The sequence below is a fragment of the Malania oleifera genome, chromosome 3, assembly GCF_029873635.1.
Source record: "Malania oleifera isolate guangnan ecotype guangnan chromosome 3, ASM2987363v1, whole genome shotgun sequence".
In the NCBI taxonomy this organism is placed as follows: domain Eukaryota; kingdom Viridiplantae; phylum Streptophyta; class Magnoliopsida; order Santalales; family Ximeniaceae; genus Malania; species Malania oleifera.
Genome location: NC_080419.1, coordinates 11277276 through 11298996, shown reverse-complemented (window position 1 = coordinate 11298996; position 21721 = coordinate 11277276). Strand labels below are relative to the sequence as shown.

The following is a 21721-nucleotide window of genomic DNA, read 5'->3' as shown; positions in this document are numbered from 1 at the left end:
AAGAACCCAGGAAAACACCAATGACTACACGAGGAGTCGTTGGAGATGCAGAACATAGCGGGCGGACAATTCCCCAGAAATGGGACAAATTTTTTGGTGTGCGCGGAGTCTATGCAGTTCAAATTTCAAGGGTTCTAATAAATTCCAAGTTCTGGGTCAGTGTAGGTAGTTTAGAGTTTTAGAGTGCGAGTAAGGAGTCCAGTTTCTTTGCGAGAAACGGCCATCGAAACAGGATAAAGCGGGGATAGAGACAACGAAGGAAGGAAGGAAAACGATAACGATTTGCATGAGGAACAACAAAAATGATGGTTTGACGGGAAAAACGAAACGGGAAAAACGACGCTCCTTCGGGAAAGAAGGGAAACGTATCTGAAGAACATAGATGTGAGGATGATGGGAACAAAAAAAACCAAAGTAAAACCTGACCATGGCTCTGATACCATGGTTCTTAGAATCAAAGAGGAGCAAAAAAAGTTGGAAAAGAAAAAAAGCTTTCATTGAATCATTAGGGGGTTTCTAATAAAGAGACTTAAAATATGGGCTTTATAGCGCCTACAAAGGGAAATAAAAAGGGGAGGGGAAAAAGGACTATTTACCTGATTATAACAACAAACAAACAAAACCAGCCTTAGTCACACTAAGTGGGGGTCGCGCGCTATATGAATCCTTTCCGCCAATTATTAATGCGATCATGGACCATTTTCTTTTGGATAGATTCAAAAGACATTAATCCTTACTCACTATCTTCTCCCAAGGTTATTTAGGTCTACCCTACCCTTCAACTGCCTCCCACAGTAACTAAGGTGTCACTCTTCCTTCACAGGTGCACTAATAGGGCTCCACGTTGCAAAGTGTTCATAACAATTCTGAGGTGTGTCCTTCCCTATCTTATATTCTATAGGAGCTACACCAACTTACACGAATATGTTCATTCCTTAATTATCTTTTTAATGTTATTACCACTCAACCTCCATCTACAGCATCCCCATCTTGGCAACTTTTACTTTTGGATATTATGTTTCTTCATCGCCCAAACATTCTGAATCCATATAGCATTAGGCTGGTTCTTATAAAGCTGTCCTTATAAAAATTTCCCATTCAATTTTAAGGGTATTCTAAGATCAATAGAACACTTGAAAGGAAACTTTCTCCATTTACCCAAACTTGCTTTTTAACTCTATTTTGCATACATCATCTTCCAATTCTCCGTCAGGCTGGGCATAATAGATCCAAGGTATCGAAAAAATCTACAAGTAGGTATATTTATTTCTTCATCAATCCAGTTTGTTTAACTTTGTCTCCATATTCATCCTATCATACTTTAAAAATTAACATTTCATATATTCTGTTTTATTTCTATTTATCTTTTCTTAAAGCCTCTCGATTTCCCAAAGCTTCTTCTCTCTCCATAATTCTAACTCAGCATTACTCCATCCTAGTTTCGTCAATTATTTTTAATACAATATTCATCTGCAAACAAAAATACACCATGGAACCTCCCTTTTGATACTCTTAGTCAATTTGGTCCATCACTAAAGCAAAAAAAGATAAGGACTCAAAAGCAGAGAGATCCTTGATGACACCTATGGTAATTGGAAATTCTCTAGTTCTCATCTTATTAGTCTTTACACAGTCATTACCTCCATCGTACATTATCCTTAATGACATCGTTATGTTTTTTTTATACCTACAAACATACACCATTTTTTCTAAAACCCACCATTTATAAAAACTTTCCTAGGGATCCTATCATATGCTTTTTCAAGGTCAACAAATAAATATCATATGCAAGTCCCTCTTCTTTTCCCTAAAACTTTTCCATAATCTTCTTAAAAGAATAAATAGCTTCTATGGTAGATCTCCCAGGCAATTAAAACCAATTGATTTTCTTTTTCTGAGATCTTCGTTTTCTAAACCTTAATCTTTGTTCAACACTCTTTCCCATAGTTTCAATCGTATGAACTCATAGTTATTATCCACGATAGTTATTTTTTTTTTACAATTTGGATATCTTCCCTTTTTTATTTTTGTATATTATCAAGGTATTTAATTTTTTAATATTTTATTATTTAAAGTGCTTTTCCTCAATTTCCATCTGCGCAATTTTCTTAGTTTTTACAATTGTAAAAATTAATAAATTAAGTGAACCATATTTATAATTCCCGTTATCAACCAAGCATTTCCAAAACTTCAATTGGGGAATGTATCTGGTCATAGCTTTCCATTTTTCATCGTTTTAGTGCAAAAACTTAACTTCGTTAATCTAATTTTTCGAATAAATCTTATATTTTAGTCTTTCCTCATTTGACAATTCTACAATTAAAAGCCTTCTTTCTATTTGGTTTCATTTAAAAAACTTACTTAAAGTAACTTCGCCATCTTTTCTTTTTTAAATATCTTCGTCCTTAACAAGACAATATCATCCTCCACTTTTATACATTTTACATTTCCCTAAGTCCTTGTTCTTACTTTCTCTAGCTTTTATTTTAGCAAGTTTTAAATATATCTCTTTACCCTTTTCTTTTGACCTAAATCTATCATACAAAAAACTATTAAATGATCTATATTTAGCTTTCACTAACGGGCCCTTTTTGCATCTTCTTGCCTTCCTTATTATTTTTCAAGTTATCGTTTGTTTCGACATTTTTGCCACGTTTTTACCAAATTCTTTTTGTCTTTATGATTTTTGTACATCTTATTCCCACCACCAAACTTCTTGCTAATTGAGAAATCTTCCCCTGATTCGCCTAAAATCTTCTTTTGCTATCTTTTTTAATAGAGTGTTAGCTAATCTATTCCAAAAGAGTAAGAGAGTAATTGGAATCTATCCATCCTCTAAGCGTCCAATCCCCATCTTTGTTGATCATGGTATCTTAAAATTTTATTATATTTTCTCCTTTAGGTTCACCATCTAGTTCTCCTAAAACTGGTTTATTTTATCCTTTTTCTTCCATTTTTTAAATGCATATATCTAACACTAAGAACTCTATGTTGTTTGTGGTTAGACTTTCACCTGAAAATAAACTTTACAAATACTTTGATGATACACGGATCTACCCTCCTAGTTAAAAAAAAACTCTATTTGACTTCTATTTTTGTCCACTTTTAATGGTTTTTATTAAGTGTTCTTTTCTCTTCCTTAAAGCAAAGAAAGTATTCATATACTAAATCATATGCATAGCAAAGTCTAAGATCATCCTCCCCAGACTCATTTTTTGTCTTCCATATCCATATCCTCTTATTTGGATCCTTCATATAATTTATTATCTCTTCCAACGTGTCCATTCAGATCCTCCTAATAAAAATATTTTCTTCAAGTTCCCTGGTTATGCCTGTGTATAATTACTATCCATATCTTCCCAAAAAATTGTCTCTTAATTAAGATTTTCTGCTAAGCCAAAATTGAAGGAGCCATAAGCACTAAATGAATTTAATTATCTTGGTCATTATTAACCATTTTGATTTTTTATAATTCTATCCCTTACTCTAATTACATCCACAACGCGATTTTCTTAAGTTTTTGTCTATAATAATGGGCCTACTCCATTCTTATGTTTTTCTTTTCAAGTGTAACCAAAGGTTTTTTTTTATAATTTTTTTTTTAAAAACCTGTTATTTTTATCGATTTTTCTCTAGCTTCTCCCCACCACTTGCTTCTTGAAAGGCAAATATATTATTTCTTTTCTAAATCATTGTATTCCACAATTTCATGCTTTTTTACCCGGTAAAGTGTCCCTATATTCCAAAAGTTGCTAATCTAATCATAGTTTCCTGAAAACTAATTGTCTTACTACACAGGTCCAGAAATGATTTGCAGGAAACCCTCGCATTAATAATTTGACACCGTACCCGGGCCGGCCGACCACGGGCGCGTCGCTTCGGGGGGCGGAACGGACCCTAGCCCACCCTCGCCACTTTTCGCCTTTTAGACCCGGGGTGGTTCAAGTGCAAACGCGTCGCTCGTAGGGGACGCACCAGCAAAAATTCGGGTTAAGGAGTTCATATCATGTGATCTGGACAAAATTTTACGCTGGCTGTCACTGGTAGCTTACCTAACGCAACCTCCTCCTTAAACCCGGGGCTTGGGACCGGCTTGTGTGTGGAAAAAAAATTAGGGACCATTTAGTGCATCACAGCGCGGGAGTTTTATTTTTACCCTGATATAATGCAAGGCCAAATAATTATTATCACTAACAATGGAAACCCCTGCCAAAAAGTCTCTCACTTTTGATGACGTTTTTTTAAGTCTTTGTCATCAGTTGGTTCCAATTTTAACGTTGTAGAGAAATTACAGAAACTCGTTTGGGGGGGACAACAGCTTCTTTCTTCACCTAACTCTTCACAGGGTTTAAGAAAATAGTTTCAATTGATATTGATTGTGTATTTCTTATGCAATTATGAAGGGTCATATTTCCTACTTCGATGTCCCAAAATGGGCCTGCAGCACCTGTCCTTTGTGGGCAGCCAGGACAGGGCAGAGGATGATGGCTATATTCCCAAAAATAAAATAAAAAAATTACTGCCCTGGTTATCTAACAAAAACTATCATTTTGGTTTTTTAGACCAAAAAAAAAACTGCTCATGCCATTTTTTGTTTTGCTTCCATTTTACTTCCCTTGTGAATCGTGTCATTGAAGAAGATATTTTGGAGAAATTCAAATTTGGTGGAATATTTTGTGGGCCCGAAGAAGAAAAAACTTGAATTGTAGGGGATATGAGCAGCTGCTTAAGAAAAGCACCCTTGAATTCAATAAGCTTGCTTTATGAAACTTCCTTCGATTTCCTTGCACGACGGCGCAACAAAGCTCTGCAACTTCTCTTGGTTTGAGCTGTTTTGAGCTAGTACAGCCTTCTTTTTTTATTGCCTGGAATCGAAAAACAAATCAAATTTCTCGGAAACTAAACCTATCTTCCTCTTCCACCATCCCCAAAAAAGCAATCTTCTCTGAGTGACTGAAACCTGCTTTAGAAAACCAAACTGAAAATAACAAAACGGAATGAGGCCAAAGATAAAAAGATAACGAGAGATTCACTAAGATTTATATCCTTCATCAATTTCTAGGCGGTAATGGACAGTCTCTGCATAACCGCTGCAAGCAGACAACAGTTATAAACCTTTATGAATTTCCATTTTCCCTTTGCGTAATCATTCTTCAACTGCTTCCCTCTCCTTCCTATGGCCTCCATTCCCTCCTCTCCCCCCTCCTACCACATTTCCATTATTACCATCCTCTCTCTCTCTCTCTTCTCAAAAAAATATTAAATTTTTAATTAGTTAAGTAATGATCATCTATACTAGGAAGAGGATTTTGATCCATTCTTCATTTCCCAAACATGTGTCTTCTCATTCTCTCTCCGAACAAAACTGAGATGGATGAGTTGGCAAAAATATAAGGAAAAGTGCAGCTATTCTTCTTCATCCTCTTCAATCTAAGTAGGGCGGCCCTGACGCGACCACACGGAGAAGAACAATAGGGGGGGAAAGGAAAAAAACAACAATACCAAGTCCACCTCATCGTAAGCAAGTAAAAGTAAGAGTACTGTACTCAGTCCGGAAACACCTGACAAAAGGTACCGAGGTTGGAAACCCTAAAAAAAAACTTCAAGGGATTGTTGCTGCAGAAGGCTCACCCGGCACATTCTAAGTTTCCTGCCCAGCAGTGTTTACAGGGGCACACAACCCACTCCATCAAATCTAATTTCCCACAAACCCCCCATTTTGTTGAAAAAAAAAAAACATAATTAACGACATAAATAGACCCCATATAAGATATTCATTTACTAGCAGCAGAAACCGTATTTCAAAAGCTGCTTTCATTTATGTATCATATTCACAAAATCTGACTGTTCCCAAAAAAAAAAAAATATCTTCTCATTCAGGACATAACCAGGTGGGGCGCGGGGAATATGCAGGGAGGAGATGGTTTCAGGTGAATTAATAAAAAAAAAATGAACCATGTTTTGTTAATTTTATAAAAGGGGCACAATATTTTTTTTTTTGGGAACATTAGACCAATCATTTTTTGGTTTTGGGAATTGGGAAAATGACCAGATTGTTGCAACAGCTGGTGTTTGTTTTTTTTTTGTTGTTTAGAGGACCAATCGTCCTCTTGCTGCCTGCGGAGGAAGGAGAGGGGAGAGGAGCCAGGCCCCCTAAAAAATATTCCTTTTGCACAACTATTAATTGGAATAGTATAACGATAACTTTAGTTATTGAAATATGGCCAAAATTCATGGCTATTTTAAACCTAAGGCATAAATTATTTATAACTGCCAACTCATTCCTTGATACGAGAGTGAAAAAACTGTAAAAATAAAGGACTCTCTGTGTTATTAGGATTAGGAATCCTCTTAATCGTAACTCACAGGATGATATGTTTAGTTCTTGGACCCAATGCAAGTTGAGAGGTTATGTTTGTTGTGGGGTCCTTACTTGATACATCCTTTTAATTGGTTGATGTGTGCTTGATTCTAAAATCGTAAACGTGGAGGAAACCATTCGGAAGGAACCATTCCTTACAAGTATTATCACGTGTGTGTATGGAAAATGTTCAAGGAACTTCAAACTTTAATTTAAAAAAATTACTAGATCCTATTTTGGTTCCGATGATCACTTATGATAAGGAAGAAGTAGGAAGTGATAAAAATGAAATTAGTGATACAAGAAAGAAGAAACAATTTTGTTTTAAAAATAAAAAAAAAAAAAAAAATTTAATAAATTTATATAAAAAATAAACACAAATTAAAAGTATTTTTCAAAAGAACATTAAGGTTTGGGAGAATTTGGTTTTTTAATTTTTAAAGGTTGGATTTTCTTTTGAGGTCTTGGGACTTCAATCCTGGTTTTTATTTTTAAAGGCTTGGGACTTGTATATATTTAGAGCTCTTCACTCCAATTATAAATGGTTATTATTTTATATTTTTAAGTGCAGGACTTTTTAAAAATGGTTATGTATTGTGTATACATTAGAATATTATATTTTTATTTTTTCATTCTGGCTAGCGAAGGGAAAAAAAAGGGAAAAAATCTATGGAAAGCTTGTTGAAAATTCCTATTGGGAAAGTAATGAAAGCACGGCTGGTTATGGCTGGGTAAATAAAGGAGAAATGGGCCTTTTCTCTTAGGGGCTAGTTCACGTTATTGCTTATGGTGGTGAAGGATTTAACCACTTTTACAACATATGCTCTCAATTGATTGGCCTAATCCTGGCAATACCTGGAGGCTGGGAAGGTGGGGAGGGAGGAATCTCGAATTCTGGCTACTATTGTGACCAGATATATGTTTCTTCCAAAATGGCTTCAGAGGCCTGGACGAGAGTTAGAAAAGAGGACGGTGTTTTTGGCAAGCACCTCGCTTTGTTGAGCGGTAAAATCCGAGGCAAAAAATTTTCTGGTTGGCTGACGTGGGGGGATCCACTCAAGAAAGTCCTATTCGGGGCTTAAAGGTTCAGATTTGATAATTACCCTGTTCTTTTTATTTTTAACAGTTTCAAAAGAGTTTACTAATTATTTACTGATATTTTATGTGAATTTAGGTAGTTATGTATGTTTGTGATGATTATGCAAAATTTTTTAGTTGGCTTGCCTTGTGTTCTCTCATCACTAGCTTCCACCGTAAGTTCCAAGGGGCCTTGGGCTTGTCACTCAGTAAAATCAAGTAGTGGTGAACAACCAGAACCCTTCCTTTAGGAAAACAGTTACATCAGTGTCAAATATTGGGTCACTAATTACAATTGGATGGGTCCATCATAATGTTGGTTCCCTAGTTGAGGGGCTTAAGAAATTGTTTATTTGTCAAATTTCTGTACTAGTTTTGGTTTAATGACTTTGGAGTTCCACTTGACTTCCAAATTAATGTTGTATTTCTAACCAAATTTACCAGGGAAGTAAAGTAAAAATGTGGCCCCCTCATCCCCCTTCAACCCCCCCCTAAAAAAAAACAAATAAATAAAATGAAATATATATAAATGAATAAATAAAAAATAAAAAAGTATGTATATAAAACCCCCATCCTGAACAAAAAAAAAAAAAAAAAAAAAGGGTAGTGTATAGTCAATGAGTCATTTATCAAGGATGATGTTATTTTCTAATATGGGGAGTATATTACTTGGGAAGGCCTGATAGTGCTACTGGTAAGGACGTGCAAAGCAATTACAATTTTAAGATGAATATGGGGACTTGAGTGATAATTAAAATTTAGGTATCCATGATGTCAATAAGGTGGATTCTAATTTCAGTCTATTGTTGGGCAAGTGGCGTTGGAATTATTAGGCGTTTTTTTGTTTTTTTTAAAAACATTTTTTTTTTTTTTAAAAAAACATTTCAGTTGTTTCGTTTGATTACTTTTCCTGACTCCCAGAGACCACTAAACAAAGGAGTTCAGGAATTTGGTTTTTATATTACTCTTTGCAACATTTTGTGTTAATGCACATTACATGTGAAGAGAATCCAAAAAAATTTTCTGAATTTTGGGCTTATTTTATTATCTTTATAGACATAAATGTTTTCCAATTGAATTTGTATAATGATGAACACAGTCAGACTATACATCGATTTAGTTTCTTATTACCCAAACGACTCCGCCTTGTCTCATAAGACTTATACTAAAATGGTAACACCTTGAGGGGGCCAGCGTTTTCACGGGTCGGCCCCACACCTTCCCTGAGTGGAGTACTACATAATTACTGTGTGTTTTTGCGAATAATTATTGGGTATCGTGGTAGGTCACCACGACGCCTTCGTCGGGTTTACACCTCCTTCCGAATATCTCCATGGTGAGCCGACCTTCTCTGTCCATCAAATAGGAGCCCCAAAGGAATAATTCAGCAAAAGAAGGTCCTACTCGCGAGTCTGCCGACAGATCCGGAACCGCACAAGCTCAATCCAAAACATAATTGCCACCTCTGCTCTTCTAACGGACGTAGGCCATTAGCTTCCTTGATGAGGCTCCTCCATGACAAGAATTAGGAAAAAGAACAGAGAACACAACATCACAAACCATATTTATCAACAAAGACAAACTCATGCAGTTATTTAGGTAAAGGCAATAAATATATGAAAGGTGAAAAAATATGAGGACAGAATTGGATACCTAACAGCCCTTTAAAAAATCCAAGTGTGTCCTATGCAACAGGAAAGCACAGATTCATGAAGAAAAACATGATGGATGTTAGACGCCCAAAGAGAGACGCTAGGGGCATATATAGAATTCCTAGATCTACAACCCCCACATAAGAGGATAGACCTTAGGGATAGACTATGACAAACTTACTCCTGCAGATGCGAGTGGACAATCATTTGGTTGTGAAGCAATAAACTTTTGGACTATATTTGCAATGACAACTCTTCGAGGTCAATGAGTCATTCCTGCCCTGGGTTATTCGATGAAGGCACAACTGCCCCGCTATTGGAATTGGTGCCCTCCTGGTCCGCGCCCTTGCTCGGGGCATTGGAACCCCCATGACGCGAGGAATGTCAACTCTTCCGCCTCCATTTCGTCCACATCAGGTATTACGTGAAGTTTGAGTCTTGTTCAACAATTTTGGAGCACTGCAGCCTTCCAATGTCCCTCTTCTCTCTTATCCGACCATAATTGCTACTCATATCTAGGGGTGAGGCAAGACGTTCCTCGACTGAAAGCGGGGTTGTGTAGAGGAACAGAGCCAAAACGGATGCAGATGGGGATATGTTTCCTTTCCTCTGAGATTTGAGATGATCTCCTTTGGGCAAAACTTAGTGACCACCCCGACTAACTGAGGGCACAGTGGAACTCAATGCTAATCGATTTTCCATGAAATGCACCACGACAATTCATACACGGGAGAGCCATATAAGAAATATGGATCATCGTCATCTCTGTCCCGTACATGCAATAGTAGGGAGCGATGACTTCTCTGACCGGTAATTCCTCCATCAGATTCTGTGAGAGACATTGATCCCAAAGATGCAGTCATTGTAGAAATAAAATCCTGAACACTCCCTCCTTTGTTCGTGCTCGATAGCCATTTCCAATTTCTCTGAACAGCAAGTTAGACTGAACTCACATCTTGCCAAGTGGCACCCAAACTCTTAGCAGTTTCCTTTCACACTATCATAGAAATACACCAATCGCAACTACAACAAAAATTGTTGTTCAAGTACTAACCTTAGATTATGCGTATTCCAATCCCGTACACATGCAACCAATATCAGCCCCTAAATTACTCATCTGCACCTCCACAAGTTTACAAAAACCCCAGACCTGGCATAACTCCATATCTATCTTCCCATTTAAGAAATTTTTTTCTGCACTAACCTCAATACGGAATATTTTTATAAAACCATCCCACCGTACAGCTAATAGATTGTAGAGATGCATCTAATCCCCCTCCCCTGTTCACTAAGGCCATTACGAACAACAACACATAACCCACAGATATAAGAACAAATCATCAATGAGACATGCCGACGCGAAAACCAAACATACGCATCCGACCAATCAAGGTTGTGCCAACAAATTCGATGAGTCACAGCTCCATGAACCACCTAAATAATAAAAAGTCAAATCCACCGTGCCAAATTTCGCTAAGAGCACAGAATCCACTAGAAAACAATAACGAACATAACCGCATTCTTTGTCCAAACACATGTATCCCGAAAATCGATTTTTACAACCTCAGTTCGTTTGGTGCTATCCCATCCCAGCAAACCCAGTAAAAAGCGATTCCATGATGACAATAACGAATTCAGAAAAAACAGGTTTTATGTTTTGTAAGTGAACCCAGGGAAACCCAATGACTACAACAAGGTCAGATCTTTGGAGATGCAAACACAGCTGCGTACAATTTTCCCCAGGATGGTGGACAAATTTTTTGGTGTGCGCGTAGACTATTCAGTTCAAATTTCAAGGGTTCTAATAAATTACAAGTTCTGGGTCGTAAATGAGATTAATAGTACCGTTTCTTGTGGCTATCAGATCACGTGCCCTCGAACAGAACGCTAGTAACAAACGAAGGAAACCGCATGCACTGAGAACTACCAAATGATGGTGACGGAAACGACCTCCGAAAACGGGAACACGGCGCGATGGTCTAGTGGAATTCAACACAATAGTAACCTGACCGATACTTGCAAGTCGCTCTGATACCACTATTAGGAATCAAGAGGACGCAAAAGTTATGTAGCGGATATAAGACACAAGCTTTCTTGCATCATTAGGCGTGCAATATAAGAGATAAAATATGGCTTATTTAGTCCTACTCAAGTATTACAAAGGGAAAAAATACTCTCTCCCTGATAATAACAACAGACAACAAAACCACGGCCGTAGGTCCCACGAAGTTGTGAGGTTCCGGCTATATGAATCCTTTTATCCCACCGCCATTACGTTTATGCTATCTGGATCTGCATTTCTTGGGATAGATGTTCAAAGCCATTAAAGCCTTGCCACTATCCTTCCTCCCAAGTTATTTTAAAGTCTACTTACATAGCCCCCTACCCTACCTTCGAACTGCCACCCGCCGTAACTAAGTCTCCTCTTCCTCACATGTTGCAGACGTATCAGGCCTACTTGGCAAGTGTTCCATGCAATTACCAGTCTGACGTCGATCCTTACACAATTATGAATAGAGTGTCTGTGTAATCTCATTACTTATCGTTATCTAACGAATATAAATAGGATGCTATTCAACACCTAATACTTACCACGACTAGTTCATAGCCTATAATATTATCATATTATATACTTAATGTTATATACACCACTGCGTTGGTCACCACTCTGAAAGCATCCTCCAATTAACCAGGCAACAACCGAGAGGGCATGACTGTTTTGGATATCATATGTTTTCTTAGCGCCCACATTCCTGTCGCTATATATCATGGCCTTGGTCTTTACTAGCATAGCTCCTATCAAACTTCCCTTGTCTCAACTTTCTAGGTGTGAGGGCACTATCTATATAGGTTACATAGGTGGGCAGTCGTGGTGAAAGAACGTCTTGATCCCATTTTACTCTCAAACCTTATGCTTTAACGCTATGCATAATCATCATCTTCAATGTCTCCTTCGAGCTTGCTAATATAGATCCAAGAGGAATCGGAATATCTTCAAGTACTATTTATGGTTTCATCATCAATTGTAACTTTGGCATCAGATATGCCTCCTATCATTACGAAAATGACCTGGCAATATAGTCTGGTTTACTTTCTATTATCTTAACGCCGTCTCGATTCCAAAGCGTCTCTCCATAGAGGCTAACCTCCGCCTCGACGACCATCCGGCTATTTGCTCAGTAATACAATATCTCTGCAAACACTACACCATTGGAAACCTCCTTTTGAAATACTCTTCGTCTGGGTCCATCACTAAAGCAAAATGATAAGGGACTCAAAGCAGATCCTTGATGTACTCACCTATGTAATTGGAAATTCTCGTTTTCTTTCCAGCTATAGTCTTTAACATCTTACTGCCCATCGTCCATAGCCTTAATGAATCGTGTATACCTACAACATACAACACCATTTTTTTCTACAACCTCACCCATAAAACTTTTCCTAGTACGCCTATCATATTCTTTGTTCAAGGGCAATATGTACATAAAGCAACGGCCACAGGGGTCTGGCGTGTATTCTCCTAGAACTGTTCCATTAATCTTCTTAAAGTCCATACTTCTATGTAGATCTCACCGACATAAAAACCAAATTGGATTTGCATAGAAAGCAGTAGGTCGGTATCTGAAACCTGTAACTCTGGTTCAATCCGTAGCTCAGGGGTTTTCCCCATAGTGAATGTGATAGCTGGCTCATACAAGCGGAGACGCAGAAGTGGTACGTCAGCTAGGACAAAATAGGTAGGACTATGGTGGAAAGCTCCGTGGGATTGGTGCGAGGTGTAGGAAAGGGCGGGCCGCCAAGGCAGCGGGCAGTGTTCTGTAATGGGACAAGGGTATTAAAGAAATTAGGACCAGATAAGGCCGTTGATCACCACAGCATCGTCCAAACTTGCAAGTCGGGGATGTTTCTCTGGTCCAAAGCGTGCCCCAGTTTCTCCTGCTAGGTTTGAGGCAAACTAAGCTTCGGACTGGCGGAATGTTAGCGAATAAATCTTATATTGTGAGTCTTTTTCCTCGCGGGCCGGCTCATTGGACATGCGAATTGAAGCCTTGCTCTGGATGGGGTTTGCAGGCAGTTTAATAACACTTACTAAGGCTAACTCAACTTCGCACATCTTTCTCTATTCATGCTTTCGGTCCTTAACCAAGACAATTCATTCCCAGTTTTATCATTTATACTGTCCGAAGGCCTGGATTCTTCTTCTCTAGCTTTAGCAAGTTTAATATATCTCTTTGCCCCTTCTTTTGTACTATCTATCATACGACAGACTACTAATGCTGCTAGATTTCGTCAGACTACGACGTGCCGCGGTTTGCATGTACTTTTCTGTGTCCTCTTATTACAGGGCTTCAAAGTTTCGTTGTTTAACATACATTTTTGCCCGATTTTATACGCAAAATTCTTTTGTCTCTTATGTCATTTTGTGTACAATCTTTATTCCCACACCACTTTCTTTGATTGTGACAGAAACTCTTCCCCATGGTCTGCGCCTAAAATCTCTTTGAGGCCTAGATCGTACTGTTTATAGAGTTAGCTAATTCTACGTCAAAGAGTACTTGAATCTATCGCCCTACCCATAGGGCCTCCCCATCTGTGATCATTTTATCTTTATTGGATTAGGTTTCTCCATTTTGAGGGTTCCATCCATTCATACGTTCTCGAGTTCCTCCTAACTGGTTTTATTTTTATCCTTTTTCTTATCCTTTTTCTTCCATTTTTTAAGGCATATACTAACACGCGAAACTCTAGGTTGTGTGGGAGCTTTTCACCTGAACTAACTTAGCAAGCCTTGTCATGATTGCACGACCATACCCATAACCTATTAAAAAAACTATTGACTCTCGATTTTGTGTCCGCGTGAATTGCTTCGTAAGTGTTCCTATTTCATCTTCTTGCAGGCAATTTTCTTCTAAGTCTAGACTAAAATCAGGATACACTAAGGCAAAGTGGCGATAGATCATCATACAATCATAGTACTCTGCTTCTGCTCTCCAATCCATATCCTCTATGTCTCCTCTTCACGAATTGTGTCTCACTCTATTCTCGCTTCCAACGTTCCGTCCCAGATCGACCTCCTGTTACTAATATTTCTAAGTCCCTGGTAAATGCCTTGTATCATACTCAGCCATCTCATCGTTCCAAAGGGCGTCCCTTCCCTTCCCGCTCACTCGCGTTTCGTTTTGTCTCATCCCGCCGTTGCAACCTACACCCTTGTCTCTCTTCTTTCGGGGTGACTCTCGGTCTCGATGCAACTTCGTAGTCTCCTAGGCGTCCCACTGTTAGAAACACAAATCATGATATTAGTTATACATGGGACGAGTAAGGGGGAGTGTTATAATCTCTAGCTGCCCGTAACTATTACATCCACAACGCGAAGTCGTTTAAGTTGTTCTATAAGAATGCCTACTCCATTCTTATGTTTTTTCTTTTCCAGTGTACCAAAGTTTAAAACCTGATTTATCGATTTCTCTAGCTTTCTCCCCCACCCACTTAGCTTCTTGAAGGCAAATTATATTAATTCTTCTTCTAATCATTGTATCCACAATTTCCATGCTTTTTTACCCGTAAGTGTCCCTATATTCCAAGTTGCTAATCTAATCCTAGTTTCCTGAACTAATGTCTTTACCTACACAGGTCCAGAATGATGCAGGAACCCTCGCATATTTGACACCGTACCCGGGCGCCGACACGGCGCGTCGCTTCGGGGCGACGACCTAGCCCACCCTCGCCCACTTTTCGCTAGACCCGGGTGGTTCAAGTGCAACGCGTCGCTCGTAGGGGACGCACCAGCAAATATTCGGTAAGGATTCATATCATAGTGATCTGACAAATTTTACGCTGGCTGTCAGCTACCTAACGCAACCCTCCTCCTTAACCCGGGCTTGGGACCGGCTGTGTGTGAAAAAATTAGGACATTTAAGTGCATCACAGGCGGAGTTATTTTACCCTGATATAATGCAAATAATTATTATCACTAACAATTGGAACCCCTGCCAAAATGTCTCTCACTTTTGTGCGTTTAAGTCTTTTGTCATCAGTTGGTTCCCAATTTTACGTGTAGAAATCGTTTGACACAAGTCTTTCTTCACCTACTCTTCACAGGGTTTAAGAAAATAGTTCAATTGATTGTGTATTTCTTACGCATATGAAGGTCATTTCCTTCTTCGATGTCCCAAAGTGGCTGCAGCACCTGTCCTTTGTGGGCAGCAGAGGATGATGGCTATGATTCCAAAAAATAAAAAATAAAAAATTACTGCCCTGTTAATCTAACAAAACTATCATTTTGTTTAGACAAAAACTGCTCATGCCATTTGCTCCCTTGTACTCCCTTGTGAATCTGTTTCATTGAAGAAGATATTTTGGGAATCAGATTTGGTGAATCTTTTGTGGGCCGAAGAACTTGAATGTAGGGTATATGAGCAGCTGCTAGAACGCACCTTGAATCAATAGCTTGCTTTATGAACTTCCTCAGTTCCTTGCACAGACGCAAAGCTCTGAACTTCTCTGGTTTTGAGCTAGTACAGCCTTTTTTTTTTGCCTGGAATCGAACAAATCACTTCTCGAAACTAACCTTATCTTCCTCTTCCACCATCCCCAAAAGCAATCTCTCTGAGTGACTGAAAACCTGCTTTAGAAAAACCACTGAAATTAACAAAACAGGAATGAGGCCAAAGTATAAGATAACCGAGAGATTCACAAGATTTATATCCTTCATCAATTTCTAGCGGTAATGGACAGTCTCTGCATACGCTGGCAGCAGACAACAGTATAACCTTTATGAATTTCCATTTTCCCTTTGCGTAATCATTCTTCAACTGCTTCACCTCTCCTTCCTATGCCTCCAATTCCCTCCTCTCCCCCCTCCTATCCACATTTCACATTATTACCATCTCTCTCTCTCTCTCTCTCTCAAATTATTTAATTAGTAATTGATCATCTATATATAGGAAGAGATTTTGATCCATTCTCATTTCCCATAACATGTGTCTTCTCATTCTCTCTCCGCATAACACTGAGATAGAGTTGGCAAAATATAATGGAAAAGTGCAGCTATTCTTCTTCATCCTCTTCAATCTAGCGGCTGCTGCCGACACCACTGGAAGACAATAGGAAAACAAATACAAGTTCCTCATCGTCAGCAGTACTGTACTCAGTCCGGAAACCCCTGACAAAGTGTACGAGGTGGAACCTAAAAACTTCAAGGATGTGCTGCAGAAGCTCACCGGCACATCCAAGTTCCTGCCCAGCAGTGTTTACAGGGCACACCACCTCCTCCCATCAATCTAATTCCCACACCCCCATTGTTGAAAAACATTAACGACATAATAGATATTCATTTACTAGCAGAACAGTAATTTCAAGCTGCTGTTCATGTATCATATTCACAAAATCTGATTCCCAAAATATCTTCTTCATCAGACATAACAGGTGCTGCGGGAATGCAAGGGAGGAGATGGTTTCCGTTGAATAAAATGACCATGTTTTGTTAATTTAAAAGGGCAATATTTTTTTTTTTTTGGAATCATAGCCATTCATTTTTGGAATGACCAATTGTTGCACAGCTGGGGGTGTAGAGGACCATCGTCCTCTGCTGCCTGCGGAGGAGAGGAGCCAGGCCCCTAAAAATATCCTTGCACAACTATTAATTGAATAGTAACGATACTTTAGTATGAAAATATGGCAATTCATGGCTAATTTTAACTAAGACATAAATATGTTATAACTGCCAACTCATTCCTGAATACGAGAAAAACTTGTAAATAATGACTTCTCTGTGTAGGATTTAGAATCCTCTAATCAGTACTCACAGGATGATATGTTAGTACTTGGACCCATGCAAGTGAGAGGTATGGTTTGTTGTGGGTCTTACTGCTACATCCTTTAATTGGTTGATTCTAAATCGTACGTGGAGGAACCATTCCTTACAAGTATTTATCACGTGTGTGTATGAAATGTTCAAGTGAACTTCAAACTTTAATTTAAAAAATTACTAGATCCTATTTTGTCCGATCACTTATGATAATTCATAATTTAAGTAAAATTAACTTAGTTATACAAGAGAAGAAACAATAAAAATACAAAAATTAATTGATTATATAAAAATAAACACATAAAAGTATTTTAAAGAACATTAAGGTTTGGGAGATTTGGTTAAAGGTTGGGACTTTTGGAGGTCTTGGACTTCAATCCTGGTTAAAGCTTGGGACTTGTATATATTAGAGCTCTCAAACTCAAATTATAATGGTTAAGGTGCAGACTTTTTAAAATGGTTATGTATTGTAGTATACATAGAATATTATATTTTTATTTGTTTTCATTTCTGCTAGCGAAGAAAGGAATCTATGGAAGCTGAAATTCCTATTGAAAGTAATGAAAGCCCGGCTGGTATAAAGGAGAATGGCTTTCTTCTTAGGCTAGTTTCACGTTATGCTTCTGGTGAAGGCTTAACATATGCTCTCATTGATTGGCCTAATCCTGGCAATACCTGGAGCTGGAAGGTGGGAGGGAGAATCTCGAATTCTGGCTACTATTGTGACAGATATATGTTTCTTCCAAAATGTCTTCAGAGGCCTGGACGTAGAAGGGAGTGTTTTGCAAGCCAGCCTCGCTTGAGCGGTATATCCGAGCAAAATTTCCTGGTGCTGACGTGGATCCACTCAAGAAAGTCCTATTCGGCTAAAGGTCAGATTTGATAATACCCTGTTCTTTTTATTTTTTAACAGTTCAAGAGTATAATTATTTACTTGATAATTTTATGTGAATTTTAGCTATGTTATGTGATTATGCAAAATTTTTTAGTTGTGCTCCTTGTTCTCTCATCACTAGCTTCCACCTGTAAGTTCCAAGTGGCTTGGCTGTCACTCAGTAGTTGGTACAACCAGAACCCTTAGAAACAGTTACATCAGTGCAAATATTGGGTCACTAATTACAATTGATGGGTCATCATAATGTTGGTTCCTAGTTTGAGGGGCTTAAGAAATTGTTTTGTCATAATTTTCTGTAGTTTTGGTTAATGACTTGAGTCACTTGACTTCAAAATTAAATGTTGTATTCTAACAAATTTACCAGAGTAAATGTGCCCCCTCATCCCCCTTCACCCCCCCTAAAAAAACATAAATAAATGAATAAAATAAAGTATGTATATAACCCCCTTCTGAACAAAAAAAAAAGGGTATTGTATAGTCATTGAGTTCATTTATCAAGATGATGTTATTTTCTAATATGGTAGTATATTACTGAAGGCTGAAGTGCTAATGTAAGGAAGTGCAAGCAATAAGATGACTTGGGACTTGAGATAATTAAATAAGGTATCCAGATGTCAATAGGTGATCTAATTTCAGTCTATCTGTTGAGCAAGTGGGTTGGAATTATTAGGGTTTTAAAAATCAATTTCAGTTTGATACTTTTCCTGACTATGTACTAACAAGAGTTCTGGCATTTTGGTTATTACTCCTTTTGCACATTGTAATGCACATTACATGTGAAGAATCCAAAAAATTTTCTGAATTTGGGCTTATAGACATAAATATGTTTTTCCAATTGCCTTTCATAATGAACTTTTAATTGTAGATGAATGTCGGGTTGAGGCTCTCCCTATCTTGTTCTCTTTTGCTTTCATGTAGGGTGCAGAGTGTCAGACCCAAACATGTTCTACATGTTCATTGGGTAATTGTAGTTCATGGGTCGGTGAGGAGCCAACTCTTGATTCTCAGAACGACAGAGGTTTACTCGAGACTTCACTTATCTTGTAGGGAAAAAGAATGGAGAAAAAACTGAAGGGAAATTTATCTTTCTAAGCAAAAAAAAAAAAAAAAAGAAAAGAGAGGGGGAGATTTCATTGATGGTTAGGATAAGAGGACTAGTTCGGGAGACTAACTGAACGTAAAGTTCAGAACTAAGTTTCAAGATGGGAAGGGGTTAGGCATCCAATTCGCCCAAATTTGCCTTATTATTGTATTGGATTCTTCTATGATATGTAAAATTAGCAGGACAAAGTGAAAGCAAGACATTGAATCCTTTGAGAAACAGGATTTGGACTTCAGGTAAAATCCCGAGTGGCTTACGCACCCATTATGGGGATTGACTCTAGGTAATATTAAGAATGTTTGCCATGAGACAATGTCAAAAGAAGCTTTCAAACAACTACATTGGTTTATTTTGTTTTGTTTTCGTTTTTTTGGGAAAAGAAGGGTTTTTTCAAAGGAATTTTCAGATATTATAAGAGTGTGAGCTTTCTATAAAAGAACTTCATTTGAAAATTATGATTTTCATGAATTCCTTTCTTTTTCAAAATTCCTTTTGAATAAAATCCTTAATAATATCCACAATCAAAGAGGAGAGAGAGAAAACACATGCACCACTTTTTGCAGCAATCAAATTGCCCTTCAGCCCATTGAGTAGGTGAATGATTGTTTTGGGATGGGCGGCTGTCTTCAGCTACTCTAAAATCTTGTAGAAGGGGTAAGGCAATATCCTTCCAAATCAAAAAAAGGTTAAAAAAATTTTACTGGAGGAAATCTTAAATACTGGAGGAATATTTGCAAGTCTCAAACGGCTGTTGATGATTTTGCAACAAATGAGGAGTATTAATTTATCACTATTTATAGTGCTTCAAGAGGGATTAAGTTTTTGTGACCAACATCAACATAGGGCAAGACTAAAAAATAGATTTTTCTTTTCAGATTTTAATGACCTAAGGGCTGCGTCTTGAGCAAAAAATGATGTAAAATCTTGTTTTATGAAGAAAACATATGCAGCCTGAAAGGAAACACAGTTAGCCATCCAAGCTTTGGACAACTTTCATCATAGTCACAACTTTCATCATAGTCATCCAAGTTGGATGGCCATCACCATTAGCCGTGCTAAATTGGGGAAGCCATTTGCAGACTTCCATCACTGCTTTTGAAAATAAAAAGTTTTTCCTAGTGAAAAGGATCAAATTAATAGTAAAATATCCCAAACACTACAAATCTTCTTCAAACCTAATGCAAAGCTCAAAACCAAATTGGTGGAGAAAAATGGGTGTCCATGCAATCATTGTGAAGAATTCAGTATAATGTGAATGACATAAATTACTCAGTATTTTCATCTGCAATGCTGTTCTTTCTCATCCACACTGTTTTGATGACACACCTAATACATATAATATATACAGAAATATGCACACACACACACACACACACACACACATATCTGATGGCATCATTCAACAAACACTGCCAAGCTAGTAAATTATAAGTTTGTTCAAGTGATTTGTTTAGTGAATCATTTCTATCAATATTAGTCCCTTTCATTTGCCAAATGTGTAATCTATCATATTGAGTCAATTGCTTACAGTAAGTTACGTGAACAATTTGTAGTGGTGAACTTGGGATAATTTGCTTCAATTAAACTCCTTCGATCTTCATGGATGCCTTCTTTCCAAGCAGTTTGACTGTATATGCTCATACAATTGACAGAGCTGTATGATTTGAAATTCTGATGGATAGAGATGATTTAGTGAAATGACTGAAGTTTTTGTGCAAATGTTTATCAAAATTACCATTTGATTTGATGACATCTGAAATCCACAAAAGTCTAAGCTGAATTGTTAAAAAAATTTTATACTGAAAGTGTTTAACATTCTTGTACCACAGTAGAATAAGTCCAAATATGGTTTGAGTTAAGCAAGTCCTATTCCCCAGGAAGGGAATTTTTCACCGTTGAAAATCATCGAAATTTGAAATAGATGCTAGTATTATAAATACTCTTGTTTAAAGATTATGTCAAAGCCTTTATCACTTAATTGACTTATACTAAGTATATTATGTTTTAACCCATCTACTAGTAAAACATCATCAATGGTTAAGGAAGGTTCTTTACCTACTTTCCCGATACCGATAATTTTACCTTTGCCATTGTCGCCGAAGGTGACATATCCACAATCTTTTCGCATTAGTGTAGTAAATTTTGATTTGTCTCCAGTCATGTGCTTTGAACACCTGCTGTCCAAGTACAATTTGTCTTCTTTTGATGGAGTGGTCCTAAAGCATACCTACAAGAAGGGTTTAAGGTGTTACCTTTTTGTACCCAAACCTTCTTAGGTCTTTTTATTTCAGGTTTATTTTCAGTTTTGACTCTCCATACTTTCTTGATTTTAACATTTTTCCTTTTAAATGGACATTCAAACTTTATATGTCCCTTTTTCTTACATAAGAAGCAAGTAGTATGTTCATAAGCATTTGTGGAAGATGTGCTGGCATAATATTTTGATTCTTTTACGAAGTATACCATATAGAATTTTTTTTTCTTCTTTTTTCAACTCCATTGTATCCAATTCCTTCTTTATCTATTGACATTCTTTGTGTTCCAACTAGCTTTTCAATATTTTCTTTTCCTTTTGTGAAATTGTAGATGATTTTGTCTTTATCCTCAATTTTACTTTTAAGTTTACTCAATTCTAAATCCTTCTTACTTTCACCATCAACTCTACTAGGTCTCAAGACATCTCATTTATTTTATCCACGAGATCATCAATGTGTGAGTCATTTTCTTTTTCAGTCGATTTTGAAGTTTCAAGTTGATTTTTGACTATTTCATTTTGTTCTTTCAAAGCTAAGTTTCTTTTGATTACTTTTATGAACATTTTATG

General features: G+C 37.5%; 1 long non-coding RNA gene across 2 annotated transcripts in view; it reads left to right on the top strand.

The window, feature by feature from the left end:
• LOC131151015 (uncharacterized) overlaps window positions 1-21721 on the top strand; it is a 56997-nt gene that overhangs the window by 5652 nt on the left and 29624 nt on the right. For both annotated transcript variants that reach the window (XR_009135673.1, XR_009135674.1), the window contains exons 2-3: window positions 14725-14890; window positions 17418-17772. This is a non-coding gene — a long non-coding RNA (uncharacterized LOC131151015). The remainder of the gene's footprint in view (window positions 1-14724; window positions 14891-17417; window positions 17773-21721) is intronic.